We start from the raw sequence: 20,660 nt of genomic DNA, 5'->3' as shown, positions 1-20,660 counted from the left end.
CTCACTGGAGAAAAACCAGCATTAAAAGAGCAGAAACAACTGTCTCGCTTGGTGCTGTGTCCCCAGCACCTGGCTCAGAGCCTGGTGGACAGTGGGGGCTCCATCAGTATTTGTTGACGAACGAATCAGAGCTGCCCATGCTTTGGTTATGCAAATTGGAAACTGCCTTCACGATTTTTATGCCGTCTACTGTCCACTTCTACTATTCCTTATTTAATGTGTTTCTTCAAATTTACTGACGTTTTTACTTAAATAAATTTATTTTAAAAGAAAACATTTGGTGTTATCACTAAAATTCAAAAACCAAAGAATACATGCCGCAAATCAAAGATAACCAGAAAAATACTTACAAAGAAAACAAAACGATGTTATTAAAGTCTACCTATTGAAAGAATAAAAAGACAAGCCACAGAGCAGGAGAAAATATTTGCAAATCACATATTTGACAAAGGCTTGACTAGTATCCAGAATATATATAAAGAACTCTCCAAATCAATTAAGAAGAAAACAATTGGGTTTTTTGTTTAACTGACATAAAGTTTGAACAGATACTACACCAAAGAAAATATATGGATGGCAAAGAAACACATACAAAGATGTTCAACATCATTAGTCATTAGGGAAATGCAAACTAACACCACAATGAGATACTATTATCACCTATTTGAATGACTAAAAGTAAAACACACATACACACAAAAAAAACTAACACCACCAAGTGTTGGTGAGAATACGAAGCAACTGACACTTTCATACATTGCTGGTAGGGATGAAAAATGGTACAGACACCTTAGAAAACAGCTCAGCAGTTTCTGATAAAGTGAAACATACACTTGGCCACCTGGCCCAGCAATTCCACTCCTAGAAATTTACCCAAGATAAACAAAAATTTTTGTTCACATAAAAACCTGTTTGCAAATGTGCCTAGTGGCTTTATTTATAATGGCTGAGAACTGGAAACAGTCCAAATATCCCTCAGCTGGTGAATGGATGAACAAGCTTTGGTACATCCATACCCTGGAACATTATTCTGCAATAAAAAAGAACCATCTACGGATACACAAAACTGCATATATGCATCTCAAAAGCATCATGCTGAGCAGGAAAAAAAAATAAAACAGACTCAAATTGAGATAACACATTGTAGAATTCCACTTATATGGAATTCAAAAAAGGCAAACTTGTATAGAAACAGAAAACAGATAAGATGTAAAATTCAAAAACATGTGAAACTCATCTGTGGTGATACAAGTCGGGATCGTGGTGTCCCTAGAAGGAACATGAGTGGAGGGGAGAGAGGGCAGCTGTGGGGGTGGGGATGTCCAGTCTGCTCACTGGGGTGCCGATTACAGGCCTGGGACCAGCTGGACACCTCATTCATATGTGCTGCAGCTCTACTGGACATTTCAAAAAGTCTAGCTAGATACAATTGTGTGCCTGAGACATGAATGAGCCTGAGACCTGCTCTCTTTTTCACAAAGGGAGATTAGCAAGTATTTGGTGTTAGAGGCAAGTTAGCACCACACAGAGACTCTTCTGGATATAAAGGAAAGACTGTAAAGAATTTGCAGAGAGAATAACTCACACTATGTGACCCGAGGTGATTTTATGCTTTGCCTGTGCAGCCTATAAAATAATCTTGTGTGGTCCCCGTGATGTACATCAACCAGGAGATGCTGGAGAGTCTGAGACAGCGTGCTGGCAGCACTCTGCCAGGGGAAGGACGCGGAGGTGTCCAGGCTCGGCTCCAAAAGCAGACAAGCCTGCACTGCGCTGGAGCAGGTGAGGAATAGCTGGGTTCCACTGTGCCCTTTTCGTCTGTGTCCCTTGCCACCCAACACGAGCTCAGCACATAGTTGATCTTCACTAACTAGTCACCCCTCCAAGCTTTTGCATTGGTTGTTCCCTCTGCTAAAGATACCCCCTTTCCCATCTTGACCACCAGACTAACTCTTAAGCTCAGCACCCAGGTGTCTCCTCCTTCTTCTCCTTGGTACATGAGTGCCCCGCTTGGCGTTCGCTTTGGGGTGTCTATACACACTATTTCCTCTGCCTGGAGTATCTTCTTCCATGGGGCAGGGGTCAGTCAGCACCTTCTGTACGCAAAGGACAGAAAGCCAGTCCCAACTGTTTTCAGCCAAAAATGGGAAAGACAGTGGCTCACATAACTAGAAAGTTGAAGGTGCCTAATTTCAGGTACAGTGGGATCCAGGAGTTCAAATCCTGTCCAGCTCTGTGCTGCTTCCTCTCAGGCAGGCTTTTCCCTTGTTTTGTCCTCTTTTTCTCTAAGCGTTCACTTGCTCACTGTCCATCCAACGGAAAATGGCATCTCCTTCACAAATCATGGCCAACCCGAAAGTCCCAGGATCAAGTTTCATTGGGCAAGCTCAGTCATGTGCCCATCCCTGAACCAATCACTAGAGCAAGACCCGGTCCCATGTCCACCCCTGGAGACAGAGGCCTCTGGGCACCCCCAGCCTCATGGACTGAGAAAAGGGAAGAGGGGGTTCTTCAGTAGGAAGTCGAGGTGCTGTTACCTGAAAATGGGAGATAGATGCTGACTTGTCCACACACCCGCACCTTCTCCCAGCAAACTCTAGCTCGTCTCTGCACATTGTATGACCTCAGGCCAACCCCTTCCTCTCTCTGGGTCTCATGTTCCTCCTCCGGAAAATGGGCAGGAGGCCGTTTGAATTCCAACATTCCAGAATTCTGGGACAGCTTCCAGGACTGGAGGCTGCTCCCTAGATCCCAGGAACGTTCCAGCACTTCTGGGGACGGAAGTGGAGCATCAGCCAGAGCCCTCCCTGGCCCCTGGCCTGGGAACATGCTTAGAAGATGACAATTGGGCTCCCTTTGGCCGAAATTCCACTCCCGTGGGGGCCTTGCCAAGGAAAACAAGCCCAAGAACCAGGCATTAAAGGTGAGCATACTTGAGCATTTTAAGATGACAAATTATTTACACAGGTGTGGGAACCATCCCCTCGCACCCTGCTTTCTTTTTCTCCCTCCCCTTTCCAAATTCTTTCCCCCAAGGGTGCTGACAGACATGCCAAGGGAGGGGGTGGTTGGTCGTGGAGATCTGCCCAGAGTAAGTCCACAAACCCAGGGCAAAGTAGGAGGACAGAGAAGCCGGAAAGAGGGTGTCTGCGCGGCGGAGGCTGGTCCTCGCTCACCTGCCTTCTTGCTCTCTACCCCATTGCCTGGGGAGATACTGAGGCTAGGGTCCCAGGGATTTCATTGCTACCTGAGTCCTTGAAGAAACTCATGCCCAGGCCATCCTTTGTCCACAAGGGAGAATAAGGGACCAGAGAGGTGAAAAGCAATCCCCAGGGTCGCATAGCCAGTTAGCTGAACTTAGGGTTAGCAGGGGAAGAGGTAGAGGAAGCAATTGTTTCTCAAGCACCTAGTGTGTGCCTGACACTGTGCTGAGCTCTGGGAACACATTGTGAATGAAACAGACAAAATCCCCTGCCCTCATGGAGCTGAAAAAGATACAAACAAGATAAATAGCAAGATACCTCCAGAAATGCTTGAAGAAGAGTAAGACGGGGTGAAGAGGTGGCAGGGGTGCTGTCTAGGTTGGGGAGGTAACATTTGAGGCAAGAAAGATGAGAATGAGCCGGCCACGGGGAGATTGGAAGGAAGGACATTCCAGGCATCTGGCACTGCATGTGCAAAGGCCCTGAGGTGGGAAAGGGCTTGTTGTGTTCAAGGAACTGTCAAGGGGCCAGTGGGGCTGCAGCAAGAAGGAAAGGCAATGACTCAGGGGTAGATTCAGGTCAACAAACCCAAGGGGTAGGTATAATCATTCTGTGTTACCAAGGAGGAAACTGAAGCCCAGAGAGGGGCAGTGACTTGCCCAGGATCACAGAGCAGAGCCAGATTCCAGTACTTTTCATTGGCTCCAAACCCATGTTCCTGCGCTTTCGTGAGGTGAGAGGTTGGGAGCAGGTGCTGCGAGGGCCTTCCACGTCTCCAGCCTGCAGCTCAACTCTAAAGATGAGAAGCATCTGGGCCAACTGGTACTTCCTGTGGGAAGAAAGCAGAGATTGATTGAGCTGCTGAGTCACAGGGGAATAACAGGCTAGGCTCCCAGGCTGCAGTGGGTTCTGCCTCAGTTTACCTACCTGTAATAAACGAGTTTCATCACACGTCTGCCTCCAGTGCTGACTTCAGAAGGGTGCTGTGAGGGTTAATTACTGCCTGGCAGCTCCAGGAGCCTTGATGAAAGGTGGCGGGAAGTGGGCCCTATTAACCTGGGCAAGTAATTACCCACGGCCTGAGGGAGGGTGCAGAGGGGTCCTAGCCTGAGTCACTTCTGGTTCTGATTCAACCCCAGGCCAGCCTCTTTCCAGGTGGGTAGGGCCCAGTGTGCCCAAATATCTGGCCATCGTCCTGGCCCCAAACCCCTCAGCACCAGGCAGGGCTGAAGCTAGGAGTGGTCACAAGCCACACAGTCCCAGGGTTCAAATCCCATCTCTGCCGCTTCTCTGGCCAGAAGACCTGGACAACACTCCTCACCTCTTGGGCCTGTTTCTTCATCCACATAATGGTATCTTAGTCTGTTTTGTGTTGCCATAACAGAATACTACAGCCTGGGTAATTTACAAAGAACAGAGATGTATTTCTAACAGTCCTGGAGGCCAGAGAGCCGAAGATGGAGGGGCTTACTCAAGCAGGGGCCTTCTTGCTGTCATCCCATGGAGAGGGCATCCCATGGCGAGGGCATCCCATGGCGAGGGCATCCCATGGCAAGAGGTGGCACGTGAGCAGCAAGGAATGGCCAAACTCACTTTCATGACAAATCCACTCTCTCCATCATGAAGCCACTCCTGCAATAACGACACTAATCCATTCATAAGGACAGAGCTCTCAGGACCCAACCACCTCTTAAAGGCCCACATGACCTTTGGGAGACACGTTGAGACCCTGGCGATGCGGGGTGAGAACCTGGCCCCTCCCCAGGGCACTGTGGTTGTTTCTCTCATATATGCCAGATACTGCGCCTCGCAGCCACTTCGTCCCCCTGTTGCCTCAGTTGGAGGCCAAAAGTGACACATCAGGCCACAGCCACCTACGCCGTCAGCCATCTCAGCCTCCGTGACCTGAAGGGAAATGATGAAAGACTTTTCTAGAAGTAAATGATTTTTAAAACATCCCAGGAAGTGATCCCTGGCTGCCGCTGGGCCCCCAGGAGGGAGGGCAGGCCTCTTATTCCCCGTGCCCCAATCCCCACTTGGGCCCAGAACCAGGCTCTGACTGCCCCCTGTCCCCAGAAGCCCACCTCTTCCCTCTTCCTCACTCTTGTGGCTCCTGGGTCTTGATGCCACCCCCTGTCTCCCACACCCCATACGTGCACACACACACATGCACACACACACAGATGCACACACATGCACACACGCACATACACACGCCTGAGCTCTCCACCCAGCTATGAACGCACAGCCTGGTCCCCAGTGAGCCCCAGATGTTTTCCTTCTTCCAGGGTTCAGGGGACAGATACTAAGGCCAGAGCTCCTTTCCTCCTTTTACTCCCTCCCTGAGGCAACATGGTGCCCATCTCACAGGTGGGCACACTGAGACTCCGAGATGCAGATGCCCACACTCCGAGTGGCTGAGAGGCAGGGAGGGCTCACATCCTTCGGGAGGGGCAGGGGAGTCCCAGCAGCAGCCTGGGCAAAGGGCAGCCGGGGGGAGCCTGGCCTTCCATGGGGTTCCTGGGAATGAGGCTTTTTACTGTGAGCAGGCAGCTCCAGGGCCTTGGCACCCCGGGTGGGAAGAAGCCGGGCCCTTCTCAGGTGGCTGTCCCTACAGGTAGAAGTCAGGCACCAGGTGGCCACTTTCAGGAAGAGCCTGGCATTAGGAGAGCTGCTCCAGGGTGGGGGCCCCACTAAGCTCACCTCCCACCCCTCTCCCCCTCACTCACTCCCTCTGCTCCAGCCACACTGCCCTTGCTGAGCCTTCAACGAGAGGATCCCACAGCCTGGCCTTAGCACCTGCAGTTCCCTCTGCCTGGAGCACCATTTCCCACCCCCTGCCTTTGCACGTGGGCTTCTCCTCTTTGTTGGGGCTTCTGTTCAAATGTCACCCCATCAGAGGGGACCTCCCAGGCTCTCTCCATCGCACCTTCTGCTTTATTTCCTTTGGAGCCCTGCTCACTTACTGAAATGACCTCAAATGTCTGATTCTCCTCAGCTAGAATACAGGCTCCACGAGAACAGAGGGCTTTTAACTGTCTTTCTGTTTTGTCCACTGCTGTATCTCCAGGACTTGGTAGCAGGCATGGAACACGGTGGTGCTCAATAGATGTTTGCTGATGTACTGAAGAAGTCTTGAAATATAAGATATAATTTGTATCACAGCGGGAGGGGTGGGTGTTTCAGGGGAGACGTCATCCAAAGAACTGGATGATTTCTCCAGGGTCTTAAAGCGTGTCATGAGCAGCTCGACGTCACAACAATAATAATAATATTTATTGGGCGCTTCCTGCGGTAAGCACTGTACACAGATCGTCTCAGAGTCCTTCCAGCCACTTGTGAGGTCAGGGCTGTGATTATCCCCACTTTCCAGATAAGGAAACTGTAACTTAGAGTTCCAGTTAGGGACTGCTCCAGGTCACCAGTGATTTGGTGGCAGGCCGTGGTTGAATACAAAGCCACTTCGACCCCTCTCCCACCACACTGGCCTGCCCCTATCCCTCCAGAGCCTGAAGGTTCCCTGGAAACCGCACGGTCCCTTGATCCCTGGCACAGCCAAGAGAGGTTGTGTGTCCCGCCCATCACCCCCTAGCTGGTCAGGGGCCCAGAGGGGATGATCCCTGGCTGCCGGTGGGCCCCTGGGAGGGAGGGCAGGCTTGGCAGCTGTCCTGTCCCGGGGACACCAGGCAGCCGGGAGTTTCTCTCCCCGGACTTACTGTACATGATTCAGCGCCAGCCCCAGTTGTGAAATCTGGGAATCTTGTGGGCAAGGCTGGGCCTGGGGGATGGCCGTCTGGGAAGAGGAGGCCGGGAAGGGGTTAAGGGGGGTGGCGGGGGAGGAGGGGGCAGGCGCCAGGCCAGACCAGCAGAGAGCGCACAGTTAGCACTGGACCGGCTGCCTGTGGCCGGTGTCTGACATCACAGCTGCGTCAGCCCAGCCAGCCCCAGCCCCCCACTTCCTCCTCTCCCTGGGCAGCATCCTCTGCCACCTCCCCAGCCTCACTGTCCTGTCCTGAAAACAAGCAGCATCCAGTTCCCTCCTGGAAGGAGGCAGGGTGGTCAGGGAGAGGGACTTTGCATACAGGAGGGACTTAATAAATGATAGCCGTGATGTCTTGGAGCCAGACCATAATCCTGTGAGCTAGACAGGGCAGGTAGGAAGCTATCACACTTATTTTAGGGAAGAAGAGAATCAGGGTCTGAGAAGGGAAGGGACTTGCCCAAGGTCACCCAGCTGCAGAGTCATAATGACTTGAAGTGTAAATAAAGATCGTGTTGATCTTCCTCCACTCTTCATTAGAAGGACATGTGTCTCTTGGTGCTCGGTTGGGCTGCAGTGAATGTCCCGAGGCCTGGAATTTTCTTCCTCATCTCGTTAATTTGTTAAGTCAGATTAAACCAAATGAGCATTTGTCTGACTAGAGGAACAACAAAGGATTTCATAGGGACTATTCATATATCAGTGATGACTTACAGTAGTGAATAAAATAAATTCTGCATTTGAAATGTTTTTCTTAAGAAATTGCAGAGTGAGGCCAGGCGCGGTGGCTCATGCCTGTAATCCTAGCACTTTGGGAGGCCGAGGCGGGCAGATCACTTGAGGTCAGGAGTTTAAGACCAGCCTGGCCAACATGGTGAAACCCCGTCTCTACTAAAAATACAAAAATTAGCCACCCATGGTGGCACACGCCTGCAGTCCCAGCTACCTGGGAGGCTGAGGTGGGAGAATCGCTTGAACCTGGGAGGCAGAGGTTGCAGTGAGCCAAGATCTTGCCACCACACTCCAGCCTGGGCAACAGAGCGAGACCCTATCTCAAACAAACAAACAAACAAAAATCACAGAGTGCCTACTCTGCTCCAGGCTCGTTTACATGCGTCAGGCTTAATCCTCATGGCAACTCTTCGAAGGTGGGACTATTACCCCATCTCACAGAGGAGGAAACTGAGGCACAGAGAAGCAAGTGATGCCTGAGGCCACAAAGCCAAGAAATGACAGTGGTGATGATGATGATGATGATGATGATGATGATAATAATAATAATAATAATAATAATAATGCTAGTTGGCCTTGATAAGCTGCTTCCTCCACGCACTGAGCATGGTATTTATAGGAGCGCACTGGCTTCTCTGAGCTTCCCAGGAGGAGAGCACTCTTACTGTCCCCATGTCACAGGTGAGAAACCAAGGCCCAGCTGGGTTACATTACTTGCTCAGATCACACAGCTAGGAAGTGGCAGAGCTGGGATTTGAAACCAGGCTGTCTGGCCTCTGTCCCTGCTCAAGCACGGTGCTGGGGCTGGACACACTGTAGGTGCTCAGGTCACTCAGGGGTGACTGAACTGGAGATGCTCAGGGCTTCAGAGGGCACCCCTCCCACAAGCTACCCCTAGCATCAGCTCAGGGCCACCCTGAACTGGCCTGGCATGGCTGGGCAAGGAAGTGCAGTTATGTCTTCCCCAGGATGCTGTTATTCCCACAGTTGCCACAGCCCTTGAGTGCACAGAACCACCATGAGGAGCTCCAGGATCCTCCCGCATTTTACAGAGCAGAAAAGCCAAGGCCCAGAGAGGGTGTGTAACTTGCCCAAGGTCACACAGCATGGTCATGTGGGCTACAGCCCCACTCCCAGCTCCTGAGCCTGCCCTCAGCTGCAGAGGCCCTGGAAGATGAATTCCAGGAAGAAGAGGGGAGCCGAAACCTGGCCCTCCCTGACCCTCCCCAGGAACAGGTTTTCCTCTCTTCCTTGCTTTTCTATCTCCTAGCTTGGAGGGACTCAGCCTCACATGAACTGGGTCACAAAGGGGGACAGGAAGGGCATTCCTGGCAGAGGAAACAGCACGGGCAAACGTGGACCGCATGTGGAGGAGGGAAGGAAGGATATCTGGTTGGGATGCTGTGGAGAGTGAGGAGCCGGGGCAGGGAGCAGGTAGAGTCAGGTAAGGGGGTCTTGAATGTCATGCTAAGGAGTTTGAGCTCTGTCCAGAGGCGATGGGAAGTCAGGAAAGCTTTAGAGCAGGGAAGGACCAGGATCACTAAACAGAGGCTGGACTATTGACATCACCTCCCCACTATCCCCCCTGCCTCTGTCCCGGCCCTGGCCCCTCCAGCCCATTCTCCACTGCAGCCAGAGGGATCCATGAAAACTGAAGTCAGACCACGTCCCTTCTATGCTCAGAACACTCCATGACTCCCATGTCCTGCAGAGAAAAAGCCAAAGTCCTTTAACAGCCCACGTGGCCCTGCAGGATCCGCCCCCCACGGCCTCTTGGCCCTCACGTCCTCCTAGTCTCTCTCCCTCGCTCATCCTGCTCCACACACTGGCCTCTTTGCTACACCCCAAACACAACAGCCACAGCCCCCACTCAGGGCCTGTGCACCGTTCCCACTGCCTGGAACACTCTCCTCTCCCCGCGGCTCCCTCCCTCACCTCCTACAGATTGTTGTCAGCTGTCACCTGCTCACCAGGCTGTCCCTGCCCCACCCATTGAAATCTCATCTCCTTTTCCTGCTTCATTTCTCTCCCTAGCACGGATCTTCTCAAATGCAATATGCAACTTGTTTATCTTGTGTATTGCCTGCTCTCTCCACAAGTGTGAACTCCATGGGGGCAGAGACCTTTGACCGTCCTATGTCCTGCCATGTCCCCCAGCGCCTGACCCACAGGAATTGCCCAATAAATATTTGTTCGGTGAATGGATTCTTTTTTTTGGCAGAATAACTTGGTGAGGACCTTCCCTGGGGATGCAGATGGAGAAGTGACCTGCCCAGGGTCACCCAGCTCACAAGTGGCAACCTCATCTGGCCCCAAAGTCTGTGATTTTTGTCTCCATTCCAGGCTGCCCCTCTAGGCATTAGGCCCCACATCAGCCACTGTACCACTGAACATGCCCACGAGGCTGCAAGCTGGGGTCTGTCCTTAGTTCTATCTTAAGCTAGAGGCTCAGAGAGGTGAGGTGACTTGTCCGAGGTCACACAGCAACTTACAGTGTGAGTTTGGCTCTTTCTGCCTCTGTATTTTGGGTACTTTGTGTTAAAGCAGCTCTGCCTCTCCCTCCTCCTTTCCTTTTTCCAACCAATGTGTTTGCAGCTGGAACATCAGGCCTGTTGTGCGTGGCCTTGACATACACCATGTCCCGGGCCTGGCCCCGCCCACCACCCTGGCTGGGCCACGAGCACAGCGCCTGGTTCCACATGCCTCAGGGATGAGCCGCAGAGAGTGTGACCAGGCCCAGCTGACACATCTCAGAGCAGATGTGGGTCTGCCTCCCACAGGCCCAGCTGGCCCCCCAACACCAGCCAAGTCTCAGCCCGTCATCATCCCCCGGGGGTGGTGCTGGGCCTTGTGGGGCAGAGGGAAAGGTAAACCATGACCTTGAGGAGCTCAGAGACTGGGATTCTTGGGAAGCCAATTCAGGCCTAGAACCAGGGCCAAAGTCTTGGTGGTTTTAGAGGAAAAAGAGACTGGCTCGGGTTGAAAACTGTGTCACCAGGGACCAGGCAGGAATTTAAAATGAGCAGAGTGGGCTGGGGTAAGACGATAAATAGCTACTATTCCTTGGCCTCAGCAACAGAGAGACAAGAGGGAGTGGTGGGGACTGGGGCGCATGCCTTGTCTGAAGACAGTCACTTCTCAGCTGCGGCTGATGTTGGTCCCTAGAGAACAGGGCCCAATATGATCAGATGCTCCATGCCCTGATTTTCCAGAGGGAATCAAAACACAGGTTTTTATGTTGTACCCACAGATTCTTAAATATTGGCTTCATTCATTTAAAAATTCTGTGTGGGCTGAAGAAAGCCCCACAGGCTTGGGGGCCAGATTGGGCCCCTGAGGCCTCCAGTTTGCAGCCTCTGTTTGCTGCAGCTGAATGGAGCAGGCAGAGAAGGAGCAAATCTCAGCCTGACCCTGAGTCAGGAGCTACGGGTTGGGACGGTGGCCAGGACCCAGCTCCAGCAGCTCCAAGGGACGTGGAGAAGGTTTCTGTCATCTGGTCACCTCCTCCACTCCATGGAGATGATTCCCCCGCCCGCCAGCTCCAGCAGGCAGGGGGGTGAAAGGGAGCCTGGGCGGGAACTGAGGTCTCCTTTCTCACATGGGACGCAGCTGTGGATGTGTTTTTCAGGCGGATCCTAATTTCTCTCTCCCCATCCACCGTGGCTCTGCCACACCAGGAAGTGGGTGACTCTCTGTGTCCCAAGTTGTCCCCCAAAAGCCCTGCTCCATGCTCCAAGCTACCTGCTTCCACAAGCACAACTTTGAAGCTTCACCATGTCCCTTATAACCAATTTTCAGATGAAACAGGCTCAGGGAGGGAAAACATCTGGCCCAGGTCCCTACAGTCAACACACAGAGGAGCTGGACTTAAACCCAGGCATCACGCACTTGACCACTGGGCCCTCATCCCGTCTCTTCCTGGTAGAACCCAGCCCACCCTCCAAGGCTTGCTCCAGCGCTTCCTCCTGGCTTATTTAACAAGCAGCCAGGCCCTTGGCCCACTGCCAGGTATTCAGACATGAACAGATAGTGTGTCTCAGGCTCCCCTGTGCTATTTGTTGAATGAATATTTCACTCATTTTCTCCAAAGTCATGGGTCGTTGTCCATATCCAATCTGTTGTCTCAGCCTCTGACCACATGTCTGTACACTTCCCGGATGCCTCCTCCTGGATGGCCCCCAGGCATCCTCCAAATCAGTGTGCCTAAGGCAAGTTCAGCAACTTCCCCCAAACTGTCCCTCTGCCTGTCTCCCTTCTTTTGGAAGGCTACACAACTGTTCAGTGTCCAAAGCCAGAAACATGAGCATCATCCATAATGCCTCCCGCCGCCATGCCTCCAACCCAATTGGTCACCAAAGTCTGGGAGTCTCGTCCTCAACCTCCCTCAAATCCATCCACCCTCCCCTCCTCTGAGGCTGCCATGCCAGATCAATCTCATCACTTCTCACCCAGGTGGCTGCAATTCCTTGCCACCTTGCTGCTTTCCCTGCAACGATACTTCCTCTCCCGCAAATTCAGCCTCCTGCAGGAGCCTGAAAGACACCTGCTATTTTCTGCTGTTTACTGTCAGAAGCTCCCCATCACTTTCAAAGGAAGTGTAGCACCTTGGCCAGCCTTAAAGCCCCTGACCTCTCCCTTACAATTTGTATGTTCCAGCCAGCCCGAACTACCCACTTCTCCACGATGTCTTTTCTGATCTCTGAGCCTTTGCATAGGCTGTTCCTTTTTTTTTTTTTTTTTCTGAGATAGGGTCTCACTCTGTTGCCTAGGCTGGAGTGCAATGGCACAATCTTGACTAACTGCAACCTCCACCTCCCGGGTTCAAGAGACTCTCCTGCCTCAACCTCTCGAGTAGCTGGGATTACAGGTGTGCACCACCACAGCCCAGCTATTTTTTTTACTTTTAGTACAGATGGGGTTTCACCATGTTGGCCAGGCTGGTCTCAAACTCGTGACCTCAGGTGATCCGCCCGCCTTGGCCTCCCAAAGTGCTGGGATTACAGGTGTGAGCCACTGTGCCCAGCCGTGCACAGGCTGTTCCTTCTGCCTGGTGTGTTCTTCCCACTCAACGCTTTGTCTGACTACTCCATATATGCCCTTCAGGATTCAGTTTACATGTCACAAGCTTCGTAAACCTTCCCTGACCCCCTAAGTCTGGTTTAGGTATCTGCTGAGGTCCTACAGTGCTCCCCATTTTCCATCATGTGTGAGTCAAACTACAGTTATGGGAACCAGAAACCCTTCCAGATTTTGTGTTTGTTTTGGATTTTAGAGACAGCATTCTTTCCAGGCATTTTAGGCAGAAAGGATTCAACACAGGGAATTGAACACTCACAACATTGCTAGAAGGGCTGGAGAGGCACCAGCACCACACAGTAGAACTGGACCTTCAGGAAACTGCCAGCCAGTCAGGATGGTGGGGAATCAGGAGGCCACAGAGGAGCTGTAGACTTTGAGAACATATCACAGCACCATCCAGCGAGCTGGAGATGAGGAAGCCACCACCACCACCCCTACCTCTAGACTCCCCAAGAGTGGTAACCGGACCCCAAGGTTGCTGCAAGAAAATCCATCCCATGACCATGCTCACCAGCAGAAAGAGAGCCCAGGAAAAAACAAGGCAGCCCCCACTTCCTGACTCTCACAGGAAGGCATCTGCCTGGCGGGACCTGCAGAGCGTTCAGAGCCCCTGCTGCAAAGGAGGCTGGGAAATGCGGCGTGTAGCCTTCCAGTCTCTGCAGCCTCTTGCTAGAAAGAGATATTAATAGGAATGGATGCTGAGGATCAGATGACCCTGAACATGAGGTCTTAGGATTCCCTATCTCAGCCCCAACACCCTGTGCGAATGGAAACCTCTGCTTACTCGTCTGTGTTCCATGATGGACTGTGGACACTTTAAAAGGCCTGGATGATGCCTTGGATATCTCAGGCTCAGCAGCATCTTGCATAGGCCCAATGCAAGACAACAGTAGTCATGTAAGAAGAAAAAGAAGAACTGACATTTATTGAGCATTTACTATGCACTGAGCACTGGGCTACATGTTTTACATACCTGTTTACATATTCACAACCCAATAGGGTAGGGATTATTGCTGTCCCTATTTATACATGAAGAAGAGAAGGCCCATAGAGGTGAAGTAAGTTTCCCAAGGTCACCCAGCCAGTACATATCAGAGATGAGATTAAAAATGCAATCTGTCTGACTTCAAGCTCCAAACACTTGCCACTTATGAGAGGCACCTTTATCTTCTCCCAGGCATCCAGAAAGGTCACAGCAATGTTGTACAATGAATGAATGAATACACAAGTGTCTTCTCCTTTAGGAAACTACCTGTCCCCATCTCAGCTGCTTTCCCTCCACTGGGCCTGGGTTCCCCTCCAAGATCAGGGCTCAGAGAGTAAAAAAAATACATAACACTGCAGTGGGACTCCTCACCTAGGGTCTGTAGGTAGCTCTTAGGCTCCGTGACCACCACTCCCATGAAGTTGCTAACATTTTGTGTCTATATCCAATTTTCTGGAGATGTGACTCAAAGTTTTCACTAAGCTTTCAAACTTCAAAAACTTGATACTGCTGCATCAGGGAGGAACACAGGAATTTTCCCGCCTCCTGACCTCAGTTCTGATCTTATGACATAGCATGCATCCACCTGTATATCCATCCAACTCACCTATCCATCCATTCATTCTCTCATCCACCATCCACGCACTCCTCCATCCTATTTCCCCATCCACTCATCCACCCATTCATCTATTCATCCACCAATCAATCTAACCATCCATCCATCTTTCCATCCATTCATCCACCTACCTATCCATCTATTCTCTTATCCACCCTCCTACCCACCAATCTATTCATTTATCTACCCATCCATTCTCCTATCCATCCACCCACCCATCCATCCATCTATCCACCTACCCATCCATCTAGTCTATTATCCACTCTCCCACCTACCAATCCATTCATTTTTCTACCTATCCATTCTCCCATCCATCCATCCAACCATCCATCCATCTATCCATCCACCTACCCATCCATCTATTCTATTATCCACCCTCCTACCCACCAATCCATTCATCTACCTATCCATTCTCCTATCCACCCACCCACCCACCCATCCATTCATCTATCCATTTACCCATTCTTCTGTCCACTCACTCATCCATCCACCCACTCTTTCATCTATCCATCCAACCATTTGCCTATCCATACACCCATCCATTCACTCATGGAATCACCAATCCATCTACCCATTTATCCCTTTATCTGTTTATTCATCTAGCCATCTATTAAGTCATCCATCATTTTATGTATTAATTCATTCAATTATATATTTATCTATCCATTCATCCATTAATAATTCACAGTATCCAACAATGAAATCACCCACACCATCCATCACACAATTTAAAATCCAGCACTCGTTTATTTATTCAACCATCCATCATCCATCTCTCCATTTATCCACTAATTTCTTCATTCATGTGTTCACTCATCCATTAATTCAATTGTTAATTATCTCATTCATTGATTCATCTAGTCTTTCATTGATCTATTTCTTCATCCATTTTATCCATTCATAAACATTCCCTTATCTCCACACATGTACCTAGCCATTAAATGATCCATTTGACTATCCACCCATCCATCAAGTCATCACTCATCCTTTCACCCATTAAATGCTCCATCCACCCATTCTGTTCTCTATACCAGAACCAAGAAGTGAATCACAACTGGCCCTGCCCTTGAGAAGCTCACAATCAAGTGATGGAAACAGACAGCTACAACCCAAGGTGGAAAATATTCAGAGGTCAAAGGGAGCTCCAGGCAGGTGCCTTCACAGAAGGGGACTCAGGTCTTTCTGGGGATTCATAGAAGGCTCCTTGGAGGAAGCAGCATCCAAACAGGACTCATGAAGTCAGAAAAACAGTGAACAAACTCCCTTAGATATCCCAGAGGGTAACTCACAGGACCTAACCACCTAGATGCTCATTGAGCTCTTTGGAGCATCCAAGACTGAGAACACCTGTGGCAAATGTTCACCCAGGAATTCCCAAACCCAGTGGATAATGGAACACTTTCCCCCTTGTCACTCCTATTAGCACCCCCAGAGACTCTGTGTCCCTCATATCTGTGTCCTCAGAATGGATAAATGATAAAATAGATTTGGGAAATGCTAGTCTGGTCCAAACTTCTTGTTTCCACAAAGAAGAAAACAAAGTTCCACAAAACATCTCTGACCTCAAAAATTGTGTTCATCTGTAGATAAGATGCAATGCACAATATATGCCCAAAGACTCCATGTTTTTTCTTCAGACGGAGTCTTGCTCTGTCAGCAGGCTGGAGTGCAGTGGTGCGATCTCGGCTCACTGCAACCTCCGCCTCCCGGGTTCAAGAGATTCTCCTGCCTCAGCCTCCCAAGTAGCTGGGACTACAGGTGCGCGCCACTATGCCCAGCTAATTTTTTGTGTTTTAGTAGAGACGGGGTTTCACCATATTGGCCAGGATGGTCTCGATCTCCTGACTTCGTGATCCGCCCTCCTTGGCCTCCCAAAGTGCTGGGATTACCGGTGTCAGCCACCGCGACCAGCCTCCATTTTTTTTTTAACCTGCAGAGCTGAGCACAGTGTGTGGCACACAGTAGGTGCCCAATAAGTATTTATCAAAAGAATGTGGCCCTTGTTGAAGGAGTCATTCCAAAATGGCCTTGGCTTTTAAGCTCTCCCTACTCCGCAGTGACCCCTGTGTGGCCTTAGCCAATGCCACAACTCCCAGCCTCAGTTTTTCTGTCTGGGAAATGGGCAATAAGGTCATCTCAGCAAAGATTGATGCAGGAAGCACATGCTTAGACTCGACTTTGGTTGCAGGCTTTGTCTTAGGATGTAGCTCACCGCTACTTTCTCACCCTGGCTAGTTGGGCTTCTAGCCAGCGATGAAGACCTAGAGGCATCTGAGCCACACTGAACCTTCGAGGTCGAGGCTGGTACCTGGAAACCGCCTGAGTAATCCCACTGTGTTCCTGCCCAGCCTGATGGGGCATGAACTGGAAATTCCCTATAATATTTTCTCATTAAATGATTCCTCCCCTCCTCCTGCTTTTTCCTCCTGCCTCCCACTCTCCCTTACCCAGCTCCCAAAGCGCCTGCAGTAATCTCTGCAAAGGAGTCTGACTGGTTTGGGGAGGGCTGGGCGGCCACTTCTTCCTGCCGCCCACCCGCCCACACGCTGCCGGAGCCCAGGCCTCCACCTGCCGGGGTGTGTGGGCTGTGCAGTTCTAGAACACGGCGCCGAATGCCTACGCAAGATAAAGGGACCACTAGCGCCGCCTCAGCCCAGGCCCAGCCCTTGTGCAACCCAGATCTTTGCTGCACAGAGACAGCCATGGGGATGAGCGGATATGCTTATCTGATGGGGCCACGAGGCCTCCAGATGATTCCAGGGGCTGTTTTTTCTTAATCCGGCTTTGGGCTCCTCACTGCCATGCAAATGTGCCCGCTCTTCCCCCATTTGGGCATGTCCTCATCCTCCTTCCAGTCAGTCAACACTTATTAGGCACTTCCTGTGTACCCAGCCCTGTGCTGAGTGCTGGGGACACAGAGGTAAATATGACAAAGTCCTCGCCCCATGGAACTCACAGTCTGAGGGGGACAGGGCAGATACATAAAAAAAGAGAATGGTCACAGGAACGTGGGTAACTCTCAAAATCACAATGTTGAGAAAAAGATGCCCAGTAAAGAATACACCGCATGATTCCATTTACAGAAAATTGTAGAGAACGCAAACTAATCCACGGCCACAGAAAGCAGATCAGCCACAGTCGGCAGGCGATGGGAGTGTGGATGGGGGGCCGGGAGGGATGAATGACAAAAGGACATAAGGACACCCTTGGGGGCGATGGATATGTCTGCCGTCTTGATTGTGCTGGTGGTTTCGGAAGTGTGTGCATATGTCCAAACTCATCCACAGGAACACTGGAGTATGCGCAGTTTATCGTGTGTTTGTTACACCCCAGTAAATCTGTTGAGAAGAAAAAAAGGGAGATAATTGAGAGGCAGTGTGAGCAGTGCAGCAACAGTGAAACTCAGGAAGGTCATTGGAGGTGGATGGAGAGGGTAGTCAGGGAAGGCTTCCTGGAGAAGGCAACTGTTGAGCAAAGTTTTGGAAATGAAAACAAGTCACATAAGGAATGAAGAAAAGAGAGTGGTGTTAGATTCCAGATGGCCTGAGCTCAAATCCTGACTCCTGTGGATTCACAAAAAGCTGTGTGTCTTTAACTTCAGCTCTCTGAGACTCAGTTTCCTCAACTGTAAAATGGATCTCCTATTTACCTGATAGGACTGGTGGGAGATTGAAATTATGGAAAGCCCTCCGCCCAGCATCCAATGCTCAAAGCATCTGCAAACGCCCTGAGGCAGGAGAGGAACAACAGGGAGGAAGTCTGTGGTTGCAGCAGAGAGAGGAAGGGGAGAATCAGGGGGTGGGAGGGAAGGCCCCAGGGACCAGGGCTACAGGATGTGTGGCCATGGTGAGGGCTGGAGCTGTCTCTTAGCACTAGGGAGCCAAGAGAGGGCTGGATAAATGCAAGAGAATTTTATCAACAAAGTTGTCCTTTTAATGAGGTCACTCTGATTATTACAAAAAACAATTTTACAGTCGGGAAAACTGAGGCTTGAGTTGAGGATTGTTCCGAGGTCCTGTGGAATCACAGAGCTAGAAGGGAAGTGGTCTCCGGTCCGCCCGAACCTCTCTGTAATCTCTAAGCAGATGAAGGGCTGTTATCCGGGTCTATTTGCACACCTCTGGTGATGGGAAACTCACAGTGTTAACAGTTCTTCCTATAGGACCCAATCAAGAGAGGCTTCTCAAATTGGACCCAGCTCTTCCCTCTAGCTCTGCCCTAACACCAGCTGCTACCCTGCCAGAGTCATACTGGGAGGAGCCCGCTGTGGGCGGGGATGAAGTAGGAAGAGATATGAGCTGTGACAGAGGCTTTCTGGGTGCTGCCCCCAGCGCCCTGCCACAAGACCCCGGGAAATAGCCATTCCTTCTCTGAGCTTCAGTTTCCCCACCTGTAAAAGGAGAGATGCTCATTGCTCCACAGTCTCCTTCTGGCTCTCAGAAGCAGACTTGGCCCTGCCAAGGGGCCTGGAGGGGGTGGGGCAGGCATGGGGTTCACCAGTATCGCCCGTCCACCCCCGTCTTGGGGGCCAGGGCCCTGTCTGGGGATAAAGGCTGGTGCCCTGGGGTGCAGCCGGCTTAATAACAGGTTCCAGGATCCAGGAGGGGTTTGAACCCAGGAGAATAGGTTCAAACACAATTGAGCAGCCCACGTTCCTGTCTGTAGCTCTGAAAGCCAATCGTTCCCACACCCAGAGGGCCCAGTCCCTGCTCTCATCAAACGCATTCATCCCAGCGGAGCCCCCATCTGTGTGCCTACCGCGTGCCAAGCTTCCCACGGCGCTCAGAAGATGCACACTCCTGACATTGGCCATGAGCTCTGGACCTGCCCCGACCCCCAGTCCCCTCCTCACTCGCCCCTTCACACAGGCCAAGCTGAGCCCTGCCTCGAGGCCTTTGCATTTGCCATTCCTCCTGCCCAGAACTCTCTTCCTGCAGATCTTGCCATGGCGGCTCGTCCTCCAGGCCTCCGGCCAAGCTCACTTTCCCAGTGAGGCCTCCGACCCCATCCTATTGATCCCTGTCCGCCCCTTGCCTTATTTTTCTCCATCAAAGTCTTCACTGGGATGTCCTGGTCCTCTGCCTGGCGTCTGTCTCTCCCTAGATTTGGAGCTCTTAGACGGCAGAGTCTAGGGCTGCCGTGGGGTTGGCTCTGACGTCACCAGGTCCAGGCTGGACCCAGCCTGGTACCCACCTCACAGTGTAGGTTAAAGAACAAATGAAACGGGCATGGGAGATTTTGCACCCACCTGGGGTACCATCAATGCTTCATCTACACAGACCCTCTCATCTCCACACACGGGCCAGGGGGATGCACAGACCAGGACGCAGATTCACTGCACCCCACCCCCAAAACACACCAACACACACATGCGTGCACACACACACGCGCCCCCCGTGCCCACCTCCCCTGGCCTCCACACTAGTGCTTGGCACCCAGACCTCTCAACTTTCCCTCCTTTCACTGGGCGCCAGCTGGCCCTTCGCCAGCTCCTCTCCCCCGCCTGCCCGCCTGCCCTGGGCACCAGACTTATAAAGGACGAGGAAGGGCCCGGGGTGGGCTGGCTGGGCGCCATGTGAATGCGGCCCCTGGGGCCTTCGCTTCCCCCCGCTGCCAGACACCTGTGTAATGAGTGTCATTACTGTGGACCCGTCGGGCAGGCCCCAGCTCGCCGCAGACACCCAGGCTGCACAAGATGCTGGGGACAGGGTGCAGGGAGCATGAGGGGCGGGGGTGCAGGGGGCGTCTCTGCTCTTGCTGACCCCAAAGCTCAGCTCTGGGTTTCTGGATCAGCAAAGACAACTTCCCGCCTTCCACGCAGATTCCAAACCTCAGGCTCTTAAGTCCCCTATGGGCTAAGGTCCAAGATGGACGCAGAAGGAGACAAAGGAGGAGAAACACTTATTGAGCACCTACTGTATGCCTACTTGTTGCTAAGAGCTGGCCACTTTTACTTCCCACTATCAGACACTGTCTCATCCACTCACCCCTCTTCTGTTTGCTTATTGCACGTCTCTGCTCATTCAAGCACAACTGAGCACCTACTGTGTACCAGGCTGTGTGCTAAACACATTACATATATTAACTCATTTGTCCTTTCAGCAATCCTATGACGTGGCATCTTACAGGTAGGATGCAAAGAGGTAAAGAGTCTCACCCAAAGCCACACAGCAAATAAGCAGTGGGCCAGGAGTTAACCCAAGGCCCCTGGCTCCAATGTCTGTGTTCTTAACCACTCGCTGCTTTACACTACCTCTTCCATCAGCCCTACAAGGGCAGGGGTTT

At 51.4% G+C, this 20,660-nt stretch overlaps 1 long non-coding RNA gene across 2 annotated transcripts; it reads right to left on the bottom strand.

The window, feature by feature from the left end:
• Nucleotides 1–231: 231 nt before the first annotated feature.
• LOC134738886 (uncharacterized) lies at nt 232–7,017 on the bottom strand. 2 transcript variants are annotated; one of them, XR_010125108.1, is made up of 2 exons: nt 4,525–7,017; nt 232–4,032 (listed from the first exon to the last, which is right to left on the bottom strand). It is a non-coding gene; the product is annotated as an uncharacterized LOC134738886 (long non-coding RNA). The 2 variants fall into 2 exon arrangements; XR_010125107.1 differs by having other exon boundaries at nt 4,131–6,665.
• Between the last annotated feature and the right edge of the window lie 13,643 nt (nt 7,018–20,660).

Source organism: Pongo pygmaeus, chromosome 21 (genome assembly GCF_028885625.2).
Source record: "Pongo pygmaeus isolate AG05252 chromosome 21, NHGRI_mPonPyg2-v2.0_pri, whole genome shotgun sequence".
Classification (NCBI taxonomy): Eukaryota; Metazoa; Chordata; class Mammalia; order Primates; family Hominidae; genus Pongo; species Pongo pygmaeus.
The sequence above is the reverse complement of the archived record's forward strand: the minus strand, read 5'-3'. Positions and strand labels throughout refer to the sequence as shown.